Raw genomic sequence first — 12,231 nt, 5'->3', positions numbered from 1 at the left:
ACTATCAACTAGCATTAAATATTTGCCTTGGAGGCCAGTAAAGTCAGAGATAAGACCGAAACTGGGATCACGCATGCCTCTGGTTTCATCATCTGTGAAACTATCAGGAGAAATGATGAAGGTGATAGTAATCCCATCTGGCTGCCAGGCCACTTCTAACACCTTCTGTTTTTCTTATCCTATGTGCTGGGCACTCTGCTTGGTGTTAGAGATACCAGTACTATTGCTGGGACCACTGTGTCTACTAGCAATGGAAATAACAAATCACCCCAGCGTGTGCTTACTACACGCTCCACACTGTTCTAAGCACCTGCTCCTATGCACCTCATCAATTGTTTAATCCTCCAAACTATGAGGAACATTACACTGTGTATATTATTCATATTTTATAAATAAAAAATTGAGACCCTGTTCAGGTACTATGAAGTAGCAGAGCAGGGACACAAGGTTGGGGGGACACAACCTAACAAGATAGGTTCCCACTGTGTCTTCAGAAAGCTGGTAGCCTAGGAAGGGAGATGGACCATTAAACACACAGTGGCAATTAAGTGTGGTTGGTGCTAGAGCCAAGGAATCTCTAGCAAAGGCAACCAACTAAACCAGGAGGCCAGGCAAGACTGCCCAGAAAAAGTGTTACATGAACTGTCTCTGATGACCAGGGGGGTGGGGGTAAGTGTCAGCGGAGCTCGGGATAAACTGCCTGCCAAGAAAGAAGGTTGACAGTCCAAGGACAAAAAGAAGCTAAGTGTGGTTGGGATGCTAAGAAAGGGGGACGGGGTTGCGGGGGATGGTTTGAGGCAGGACGCAGCAGCCACAAGAGGGAAGGAAGGCTCGGTGAGTCACATTAGAGATGGATGATCTCTACAGTGAAGGGAAGCCATCCTAGGCTGTTGAGCAGGGAAGTGAACTTGGCTGCTGTGGGAAAGCTGGTTGGGGTTTAGGTAAAGGAAGAGAGATCTGAGAAGCAACGCTTTAGTGATAGGTATGAGAAGTAATAGCTCCCTGAACTACGGCCATGGCCATGAGCAAGGAGAGAAGATGGATTTGAAAACAAACGAAGGGGTGGAGCTGGGAGATTTGGTGGTCTACCAGAAGTCAAGTATTCAGGCCTGGGAAACTGGGTCCAGGGTCGTGCCATGTGCTGATGGAAGGAACAGGTTGCGCCCTCCTGTTCTATCTCCCGGCAGCCCTCCCATGTCCTGTGTCGAATCCAGGAGGGTGGGATTGAACCAATGGAGGTGGGAGATTGGTAAGCTTCTGTAATAAACAGAGTGCCCCTGGAAGACCTGTGCTGAGGGTGATGTTGGTGCCTCGCCAGGGACACTGCCCCCGCAGCTGCCTGAGTGCTCGAGTAGACTGTGCTTGACAGCTGCGTGACCATCTCCAGAAAAGTGCTCTTGGCTCACGAGAGTTGTCTTGTCTGGAGATGCATGGGCAGATACTTGAAGCACCCCCCCAACCAGACACAACTTGATGGCTGGTCAGTGAACTAACAGATACGGTCAGAGAATGACCCAGACTCTTCACTTCAAGGTGGGACCACTCTGTGGTTTGATTAGTGGTAGTGATGCCCCCTCACCCCATGGACCAGGCTGAGACTAGGCTTTCCCAGACACCAAGTTCTGTCTCCCCTCCTTCCTCTTTCTTGTTCCCATTTTCTAACTTCCTGTTATACACTGAATTGTGTTCTCTCGCTTTTGTACATTGAAGCTCTAACCCCTAGCCCTCAGAATGGAACTCAACTTGAAGATAGGGCCTTTAAACAGGTAATGAAGTTGAAACGAGGCTGTTAGAATGGGCCCTAATCCGATTTGACTGTTGTCCTTACAAGAAGAGCAAATTGGGACACAGAGAGTCACCAGGGAAACATGTACACAGAGAAACAACCCCATGAAGAGGCAGCAAGAGGGTTGGTGTCTACAACATAGACAGAGGCCCCACAAGAACCCAACCCTGCTAACATCTTGATCTTAGGCTTCCAGCCTCTAGAACTGTGAGAAAATAAATTTCTGTTGGTTAAGCCACCCAGTCTATGGTATTTTGTTACAGCAACTTTAGCAAACTAATACACTTCCTTCCGTGTTTTCCTGCAGAGGACTCCCTCAGTAAACCACAAGCCCTGGTATCTTGCTCTCAGGCTCTGCTTCTGGGGAACATGACCCAGGACGTCAAAGTGCTAAGGAAAAATGTTTGATTGTATTCCAGATGTGTTATTACTTTGTTGATTACTTCTTTAACTTGTTAGTGGAGAGTCAATACCAAGGAAACAGAAAGGCTGCCGAGGGCTCCCCAGGTCAGTGTGCCCTGCAGCTGCTCCAGGCTTTAGAGGAGGGGTCTGCAAGGTGCATCTGGGACTAAAGCCTCTCTCTTTTTTCTCTCTGTTGCTCAGCTTTCCATGTCTTAAAAAAGAAGTCCAAGTAAAAGGACTTCACTACCTTCAGCTTCAGGTTTCTTGTTTTGTTTTGTTTTGTTTTATTTTTTACAGATTTATTTATTTATTTGACAGAGAGAGACACACAGAGAGAGGAAACACAAGCAGGGGGAGTGGGAGAGGGAGAAGTAAGCTTTCCGCTGAGCAGGGAGCCCGTTGCGGGGCTCGATCCCAGGACCCTGGGATCATGACCTGAGCTGAAGGCAGAGGCTTAACGACTGAGCCACCCAGGTGCCTCTATTTTATTTTTTAAAAACAAGACCAGACAGAAAAAAGGAGTCTCAAACCTCCCCCGTTCCAATTCTTCTGACAATAAAACCGGTATTTCCAACAAAGGTGTTGTTAGGGGTTCTTGCGTCCTTCCTATCAGAGCAGTCTCACCCCCTTGCCCTGTGCATGGTGGTCGGAGCCCAGTCCTGTGCACCTGTCTCCATTTGTGAGCTTCAACTCCTGTACCTTTCTGTCCTCAAGTCCCCTGGCAGGCTCTGCATGGCAAATCAACCTCTCCAAATAGACTGGGAGTCTGGCTCAGCAGTATTTATTGAAAACTCATTATGTCCTGTTTACTTATTCTGCAATCACAGTTCTGATACACACTAATGGGAAAGTTCTGGCCAAAGCGGACTCAATTGTTCTGGCTCTGTCCTGTCTCATGATATCAAACATTCATCTGCGGAACACATTGGAAACCTTTTGTCCACTGGTAGCTACAGTGGTTAACCTTCAGAGAGAGAGACAGAGAATACTGGGGGTGGTAGTGTTGATTTTATTAGCTTGGGACATGCTATGCTGTGTTTTCCAGGAACTCTCAAAATCCCCAAAGTAAGTCTTCCTAGTGTGCAATTTATTTTGCTAAGCCTCTGCTGATAGTGAACTGACCGAGGGACCCCGGCGGTGTCTGAAACGTTGCAGGGAAAAAAAAAGCCTTTTCGCCTTTGTCCAGCAGAGTAGATTCCTTACACATTTCTAAAAAGCTGCTCAATGACCCTCATTCAAAGAAGCTTGAGACATGACTCAGGAAAACTTATCAAAACGTGGATTAGAGACACTCATGTTTTTCAGTGTACGATGGTAGTGGAGAAAGCAGTAAGACTTTTTAAAAGCAAGGACCTTCCAGAGATCTGTAACTCCACCCATGCCTCATTTATTTTTGTATTATCAGTGTTGTATGCACTTAGCATGTAGTAGGCGATGGATAAATAAAGTGATGGGTAATGACATTCTGGTTCATGCTGCAATGTTGATCCTGTGTTTTGAAACTGGCAGTAGGGTAAGAGTGACTTAAAGTCACCTACTAACCTCACATTGTGTGAAGCTGCCACTCTATCCCTGTACCCTGGCTCATTTCTACATGAACCTACTGCCTTCACCAATGATCCTCTACCTTCCCATGTAGGGCATGTATTGCTTGTCTCCCAGCTAGAATGTGAGCCCCAGGGGACACACCCTGTGCATTTCATTTGTAACTGATCCCGCCACCTACGTACATTTGGACAATAGTACATTTTTTATTGAGTGAATGAATGTATAAATAAATGAACGAATGCAGAAGGTGTAAAAGCATCACTTACTTAAATAAACAGGGGAAATGGGAAAAGAGTATGTGCACTGTTTTGTTAGACCCTATAAAAGAACCAGATCGTGTTTTCAAGAAATGTATAAGCTTCTTGGAAAGAAAAACAATTATATACACCTGCCTGTGGCCTTCACTTCTCCCACCTAATAGACCAGGTACCCCTGACTCCATAGTCATTAGGAAAACAATTTCACCATCTGCTTCCTGGAGCCATTGATGTGCCTCATGTGCCTCTAGCATTAGATATGGCTCCACACATGTGATTCCACACATATGAATCCTCAAACAAATTAAACTAACCCATGGTGATGGAAATCAGAAAAGTGTTTGTCTTTCTTGGGTAAGGAGGGGGCACAGTTGACTAGAAAGGGAAAGAGGGAACTTCCTAGGGTCTTGAAAAGTTTTTTAAACTTGATTTGGATGGTGGTTTATACATTGTATGCAATTGTCGAGCCCCATCGAACTGTGAAGATGCAGGCATTTCATGATATTTGAATTATGTCTCAATTAATTAATTAGGGAACAACGCTTGACATAAGCATGGTAAAGCCCATTTCCAACCAAGCACACTTGCCCGCCATTAGATCTCACTTTGTTCCTGACCAGATCCCAGTGCCCTGTGGACTCCCTTCCCCTCCAGCAGACACGGGAGGAGGGTTGGGGAAGGCCACGTTCTTGGAAACTTCGAAAACATCTTAGGTTTGTTTGCATTATCAAAGGGGGCAGAATAAATGTGTTTATCCAATAAAGTGGTAGGTTTGCACCTGGCCTGAATTTAAGCACCTTAAAAGGTCAGGAAATAGGCCCAGATCTATCAAGTGATATTTCCTAAGGCCACACAATTAACCAGTCCCAGAACTGGGTTTATTTATTTATTTTTTCTTTTTAAAGATTTTATTTATTTATTCGACTGAGAGAGACACAGCGAGAGAGGGACTACAAGCAGGGGGAGTGGGAGAGGGAGAAGCAGGCTTCCCGCTGAGCAGGGAGCTCGATGAGGGACTTGATCCCGGCACCCTGGGATCATGGCCTGAGCCGAAGGCAGACGCTTAACGATTGAGCCACCCAGGCGCCCCTCAGAACTGGGTTTAAAACTCAGACCCACTCCCTTAGCCTACCTCTCAATGTCTAAGTCCTGTTTTCTTTCCATCATAACATGTGAAGCAGGAAAGAGTCTTTCCTTGAACTAGCCTAGGGTTCCAATCCTTGATCTATCATGTTATTACCTGTATGAACTCCAAGTAGTTTACTTCCTGTCTCTGGGCCTCAGTTTCTACATCTATGAAATGGAGATATGGTACTTACCTGTATGAACCAAATGAAATAATGTCTATGAGTACTATGTGTTCAAAAACTCTTGGCCCCTCTTCCTGCCACCTCTCTTCATTATTAATTCTATGTACTTCCTCCCCATACTCAGGCCCTTGGTCTGTTTATTCACAAGGTTACAAGATAATGAATCAGCTCTTTAAATAAATATTTCTCTTCATGAGAATTAATAACCCTAAAAGTCCAAGTAGAGTTTTAAAAAATTCCCCAAGCCTCTTTTTCCCCATCCCTAGCAAACTCTTGATCCAGTAAGAAAATAAATCTCATAAACATGACAAACTACAGTGTACTACAAAGAAACCAGATACTTTCTGTTAAAAAAGAAAATATATGAAAAGGTAAAAACACTTGAATTTCCAGCAGACTCTCTGTCATCTTTGGCAAGTCATTTCACTTTCCTGTGCCTATTTAAGAACCCTGCCAACTAAAAATGGCTGTTTCTTTTGCGAAGTTCTTTGTCTATCTACATACCTTTCAGGAAAAGTTTGAAGTCCTGCACCAGACTGTCATGTGGCCCCTCGGATGACCTTGAGAACATTCCGATACGGAGAGTCTGCTATTCGAAGGGGCCAACCGGGCACCCTGCCGCTTGGACAGTGATGCATCATTTTGCTGCTTGGCCCATCAGCGCCCACTCCCCCTTCATTGTGCCCTGATTCTGTCCATTCTGTCCTTCCTCCCTGTCGATTCCAACCCCGGCAACAGCTCCTCAGAGGGTTGACTAGGCAACTAAAAGCACAAATAGGATTAAAAAAAGAAAAGAAAAAAAAGGTCTTGTAGACTTTATGGAAGAAAAGCAAGCAGTCCAGAACAAAGTGACTGATATACCCGCTACCCTTGCTTCCCTCCATGCAAGGCCTGGCCTTGCCAAGAAGACAAGGCCAGGGAGGACCATACCCTGGAGAAAGCCGCTCAAGAGAGACTGTGCCCAGCACCCTCACAGCCTTCCCTGCAGCTATAGATCTGGCTCACAACAGTGATCTAACTCTGTGCATAAAGTGTGGCTTATCCAGTGTTCACCATTCCTGCAGCCAACCTTACACGGTTGCTGCTTTTCTTTTGAGGTAGAGTCACCTGGGCTCTAAGAAGTTACATACCACACACAGGAACACATAAAACAAACAATGCTCATCCAGTCCCCACAAAAGCCAGGCCAGGCTGAGAAATAAACGCTAACCCTTCTCACTTATGTGGGACTGAATTCGACTGGGAAACTTGAACGTTCCTTTGGAAAATATCAAACACTAAAGCTTCGTTCTTTCTGGGCCCATCTCTCAGACTTGGTACCTCCAGGGACGCGCCTAGTGGATTTACGCTAGTCATATGCTTATGCTTAAAAACAACAACAACAACAACAACAACAACACATCCTGTAGATTCTAACTGAGGTTCTCAGGTTGGTCTTCAATACAAACTATTCCTTTTCATCACATGCGAACAGAATTTGGCTTCAGGGCTCTCTTCTTCAGAAGGCCCAATAATTGTTGGGCTGTGCAGAGCACACACTGAGTCTTGGGTTGAAGTTAGTACTGAGACAGGCTTTAGAAATTAGACAGCTAAGATAATTTGAGATATTGGCTTTATTTCACATAGCATGGAACTGGTACATGGCAAGGAGGTCAAGTCCGAGAGCCACGTGACAGCAGACGAGGACCTCAAACCTGGAGCTGAAGACTCCCGGTTGGGTGTCCTCGGCACAGATTTTGTTTTCAGCAATTGTGTGGTTTAACCTGCCCATGCTTCCCCAGAGAAAATCATGGTCATGTTTCCCAGAAGCCCATTTGATTGCTTTAGCTTGCAGCCAATGAGATGGGGACAGTGTCAGAAACAAACCAGCGCGCCCCTGCTCCCCTCCAGGCAAGGCTCACTCCTGCCCTCTGTCTCGTCTCTCCTCGTGCCTTCCTCATTCTTGGAATTGGGAGGCAGAGCAAGGCAGGAGACAGAGAAGGTGCCAGATGCTGCATTCTTCTCATAACCAAGGTGAATAGGGGGGCAGAGACTGTTCATCCCAGGTCTCTTTCCAAAAAGATATCGGTGGAGAATATTCATTGTTTCAGATTTCGATTGAATTTTGTAGTTTAAAGAAATGGAAGAATTTGATGGAAACTTCTTTCAGTTTGGTTCACCAGAAAACCTTGGGACTGATGACTAGCAAAAAAAAAAAAAAAAAAGTACGCTTTGTCTCATTTGCATATGTCTTTCAAAACTTTTCAAAACTAATAGAATGTAGTAATGTAAATGGGGAAAGGAATCAATAAATAATGGCATAATGGCAACTTCCAGCTCAATGGGGTATTTTATTCTAGTTCTACTAGCTGTCAGCAATGGTCAAGTAAGAGACAAAAGGGAACTAAATTTTGGGAGCGCCCCATGTGCAGTGAAGGTGGCCCTAGCCAGAGCTGAGGACAAATGAGCAAATCCTGAAAATAAGAACATGCTGTAAAGTCTACATGTCCTTCCAAAGCGTCTTCTCCTAACGTTCCAGGAATCTGGACTCTTGCCTCTCTTATCCTAAAACCTTGGGTTACATCTCAAGAGGAATAAGAAGAGTCTTTCTTCCCAAACGTTTGCTTCACAACCAAATGGACTGAAATCTATAAGCAGGATTTGGCACCAGGAGTGGGGGGTATACTTAGGGAAATTCATTTTCTAGCATGACAGAATTATCTTAAATAATGCATAAGGAGCTATTGTCTAGAAAGTGCTTATTGAACCCAAGCAATATGCTGAGCTCTATATATTAATAATAAAACTAACAAAAATAAAGACAGCACTTGGCTCTACTTCATTCACCAACTGGGAAATGAAATCATGAACATGCTTTATAAGTGGTTGGCTAGTTTCCATCAGGTAGAATGCCAAATTTAAAAATAGGAAACCTAGCTTTGAAGTATATATCACAGAAGTTCTTCAATAAATTCCACATTTTACAAAACTGTATAGTCATTCAAGTCTGGGTATTTAGAAGGGGCACTTGGTTTTAATTCTTTTAACTAATTAATTCCAATTAATTCCAATTCTTTTTCCTTCCTAAGATGTTTGTAAATTCCAAATTAAAGACTATTCTGCTGGTTTTTACTGCTGGGAATAAGAGAAGCCCTCTTGTGGTCAGAAATTGCATAGATTCAAAAATGCAGAATGCATTCCTCGTGTAGTTTCAGGGTGTAGGGTTGTTTTGTTTTGTTTTGTTTTTCCTTTTTTTCCCCTTTTCTTTCTTTCTCCCCCCCGCCCAGGGTTTAGTTTTAACTAGACTAACATTTTAAGCCTCAAAGACGGTTTCTACCAACCATTAGGAAAAGGATAACACAAATAAAAAGCAATGTTTTCACATACATTCTGAAAGAATAGAGTGCCTAAGAAGAAACAGATTAATTGTAAGTTGTAATTTTAATGAAAGCAGAAAAACAAGCCCATTGTATAGGTTTCATAACTGCTCCTCCTTGCCATGACTTTCTTGTGGGTTTTTAAAATTAGGTGTTGCATCATCATGTGATGAGCAGCATTCAGCTTGGCTTGTTAAGGCCATAAAACATACTTTGTGGATTTGGAAGGCAGTAAACTCCTGTAGCTGGAGGACAGGCGTCTGGGATCAGAATTGGTTTGGTTTGTACCAAAGCAATTATTTCTCTCCTTGTTCCCCTGTGTTGATTTCTAGATCTAAGAAATGGATGTTGGCATACCTCTCCGTTTTCACTGGGCTTCCGAGAACCCAGTTCTTGTATTTTCAATCGGAGCTACTATCTGTAAGGCCCACCTTTGCCAACCAGTTGTTGCTTTTCCTAAGGACTTTTATTTTTGGATGTATTTTTTTTTTAAATAAAGTGATTACAGCTTCATAGGAAGTTGCAAAGAAAAAAAATGGACATGTACTCTTCACCTAGTCTCTTCCAATGATTGCATCTTATATAACCATTAAAACCAGGACGTTGACATTGGTACAGCCCATAGAGGTTAATTCAGCTTTCACCAGCATTATAATCACTTATTTGTGTGTGTGTGTGTGTGTGTGTGTGTGTGTAAGGTTCTATGCAATTGTATCACCTGTGTATATTCGTGTTAGCACAACCACAGACAAAATATCAAATTGTGCCCTTAGCACAAGACTCTCATGCCACCCTTTGTAGTCACACCCAACTTCTTTTCCACCAACCCCTACCCCATAGCAACCACGAATCTGCTCTCCATCTCCCTTATTTTGTTATTTTGAAACTATGTACATGGAACCAAATAATATGCAACTTTTTAGAGATGGACTTTTTTCACTCACCATATTTCCCCTGAGAGCTATCCAAATTGTCGCATGTCTCAAGCACTCATTCTTTTCCATTGCTGAGTTGTATCCCATAATGTGACTATACCACAGCTTGCTTAACAATTCACCCACTGAAAGACAATTCGGGTTGTTTTGGAATGTCTGTTTGTGACTATTATGAATAGAGCTACTGTAAACATTCTTGTTTTTTGCTAAAAAATTCAGATTTTTGCTAAATTACAAAGTGTTAATGAAAGAAATCAAAGGAAACCTAAAACCTTTTCTTTAAGGAGAAACAGCTCAATTTCTTCAGCTGAAAGTCACGATTATTAATCTCATGTTAGCCTTTTTTAATGGCTTTTTATGGGACCTTTCTTCCAACAGACGTCATTCTGGGCTCTAAGCTTAAATTCCCATCTTTTATTATATGCCAAGATAAAATGTCGTTTACTGGTGTGGTTTAAATCTTCATATATGGACCAATGGCATGAAGTTTTCATCCTTGCCTTTGTTTCCATCCCTAAAGTGTGTGTATTTTTTTTTTTAAGATTTTATTTATTTGACAGAGAGAGAACATAAGCAGGGGGAGTGGCAGCAGAGGGAGAGGGAGAAACAGGCTCCCCACTGGGCAGGGAGCCTGATGTGGGGCTTGATCCCAGGACCCGGAGATCATGCCCTGAGCTGAAGGCAGGTGCTTAACAAACTGAGCCACCCAGGCATCCCTAGAGGAAAATGAATTTTAAAAGAAATCAATGGGGATGCCTGGCTGGCTCAGTCAGTTAAGCATCTGCCTTCAGCTCAGGGCATGATCCAGGGTGCTGGGATCAAACCCCTCATCGGGCGCCCTAAATGCAGTTTTAGGATCAGTGGTTTTCTAAGAGCTGAGTGTGTCCTAGACCAACAAGTTTCAATATGGTAGCCACTAGTCACGCAGCTGCTGAGATTGCAGTATTCTTAAGTGAGATGTGCAGAAACTATAAAATACACACCAGGTTTGAAGATTTTGAAAAAAGGAATTGTGAAAATGTCATTAGTATATTTTTTATATTAACTACATGCTGAAATATTACTTTGGTTAAAATAGACTAAATAAAGTATATTATTAAAATTAATTTTATCTTACTTCTTACTTTCTTTAATGTGACTAGTAGAAAACTTTCATCTACAGTAGTTTCTCCCTCCTTATCTGTGATTTTGCTTTCCACAGTTTCAGTTACCCATGGTCAACCTTGGTCTGGAAGCAGATGATTTTCCTTCTAATGTATCCTTAGAAGGTCAATAGCAGCCTAACTATGTCAGAAGGCCTACGTCATTCACCTCACTTCATCTCATCATGCAGGCCTTTTATCATCTCAAATCATTATAAGAAGAATTTTGAGTGCAGTATAAGAGATTTTGAGAGAAAGAGAGAGAGGACTCATTCACATAACTTTTATTACAGTATATTATTATAATTGTTCTATTTTATTATTAGTTATTGTTGTTAATCTCTTACTGTGCCTAATTTACAAATTAAACTTTTCCATAGGTATGTATGTACAGGAAAAAACATAGTATGTATAGGGTTTGGTACTATCCACAGTTTCAGGCATCCCCTGGGGAGGCTTAGAACATATGCCCCATGGATAAGGGGGGACTACTCTATGTATGTGGCTTGTATGATGTGTTTGGTGGACAGGGATATCCACTGAGGAGATGAAAGTCTAGGGCAAGCTAAGTAACCTACCCAAAGTTACAGTGTAGACACTTTATGTGATGTCATCTGCTTATGCCTGTTCTCATTCTAAGGACGTACTAATTGGCTATGTGTCGATGTCATGCCTTTGCATTAAGCTTGTGAAAGCAGGAAGAGATCCTTGTGTTTCTCTTGATGAAACAGTCAGGGACAGTTTAAACACTTTCGGATGGTGGGCTTAATTTCAGGGGGGCACTGAAATGCTTTCCTTCTGTGCCTCCTGGACGCCGCTGCCCTATGTCAACCTCAAGAAAACCTTGCTTCATATGTTCTAACTGGTACAGATATTTGAAACTGCCTTCCATCTCCTGCCCCCTCCTATCTTTCATTAGTCCTGAAAGCAGATACTAGAAGCTATGCTTTAAAACCTACGGCAGAATTTGTATTGTATCCTAAGCATGTCTGGTTAATAATGGCTAACATTTATTTGGCATAATGCTAAATACCGTGAATTGGGTGCTAAGTACCACGAGTTGTATCACTCAGCCCTCACAGCAATCCAATGAGGTGCTAGCATGGCTCCATTTCACAGATGAGGACACTGAGGTTTAGAGAGATTACATAAATTGCCGAGATGCACTGACGAAAAGGTATATACCAGAATTCTAGTCTTTGCTATCTGACTCTGGAATTCCTGCTCTTAATCACTATTTTGTATTGCTCTTTCAGTGGGTGAATTGCTTCGCATAGAGGAATGAGTCCTCTATTCACATGAGAAATTTTATGAAAAGATTCAGTACCAATATTCTAGAACATGCCTGTAAAACCCACAAAGCCTAACCATTTATAGACTGTATTATAATCACATGACACTCACTAGCGCAGGGATTTTAGAATGTGTCCTTGGCACATATGGACTTACCTTTCATTCCGTTCAGGGAAGATGTCTGCTCCCATATCCTCCCAGA

This window comes from Zalophus californianus, chromosome 5, assembly GCF_009762305.2.
Source record: "Zalophus californianus isolate mZalCal1 chromosome 5, mZalCal1.pri.v2, whole genome shotgun sequence".
Classification (NCBI taxonomy): domain Eukaryota; kingdom Metazoa; phylum Chordata; class Mammalia; order Carnivora; family Otariidae; genus Zalophus; species Zalophus californianus.
Note: the sequence above shows the minus strand (reverse complement) of the source record.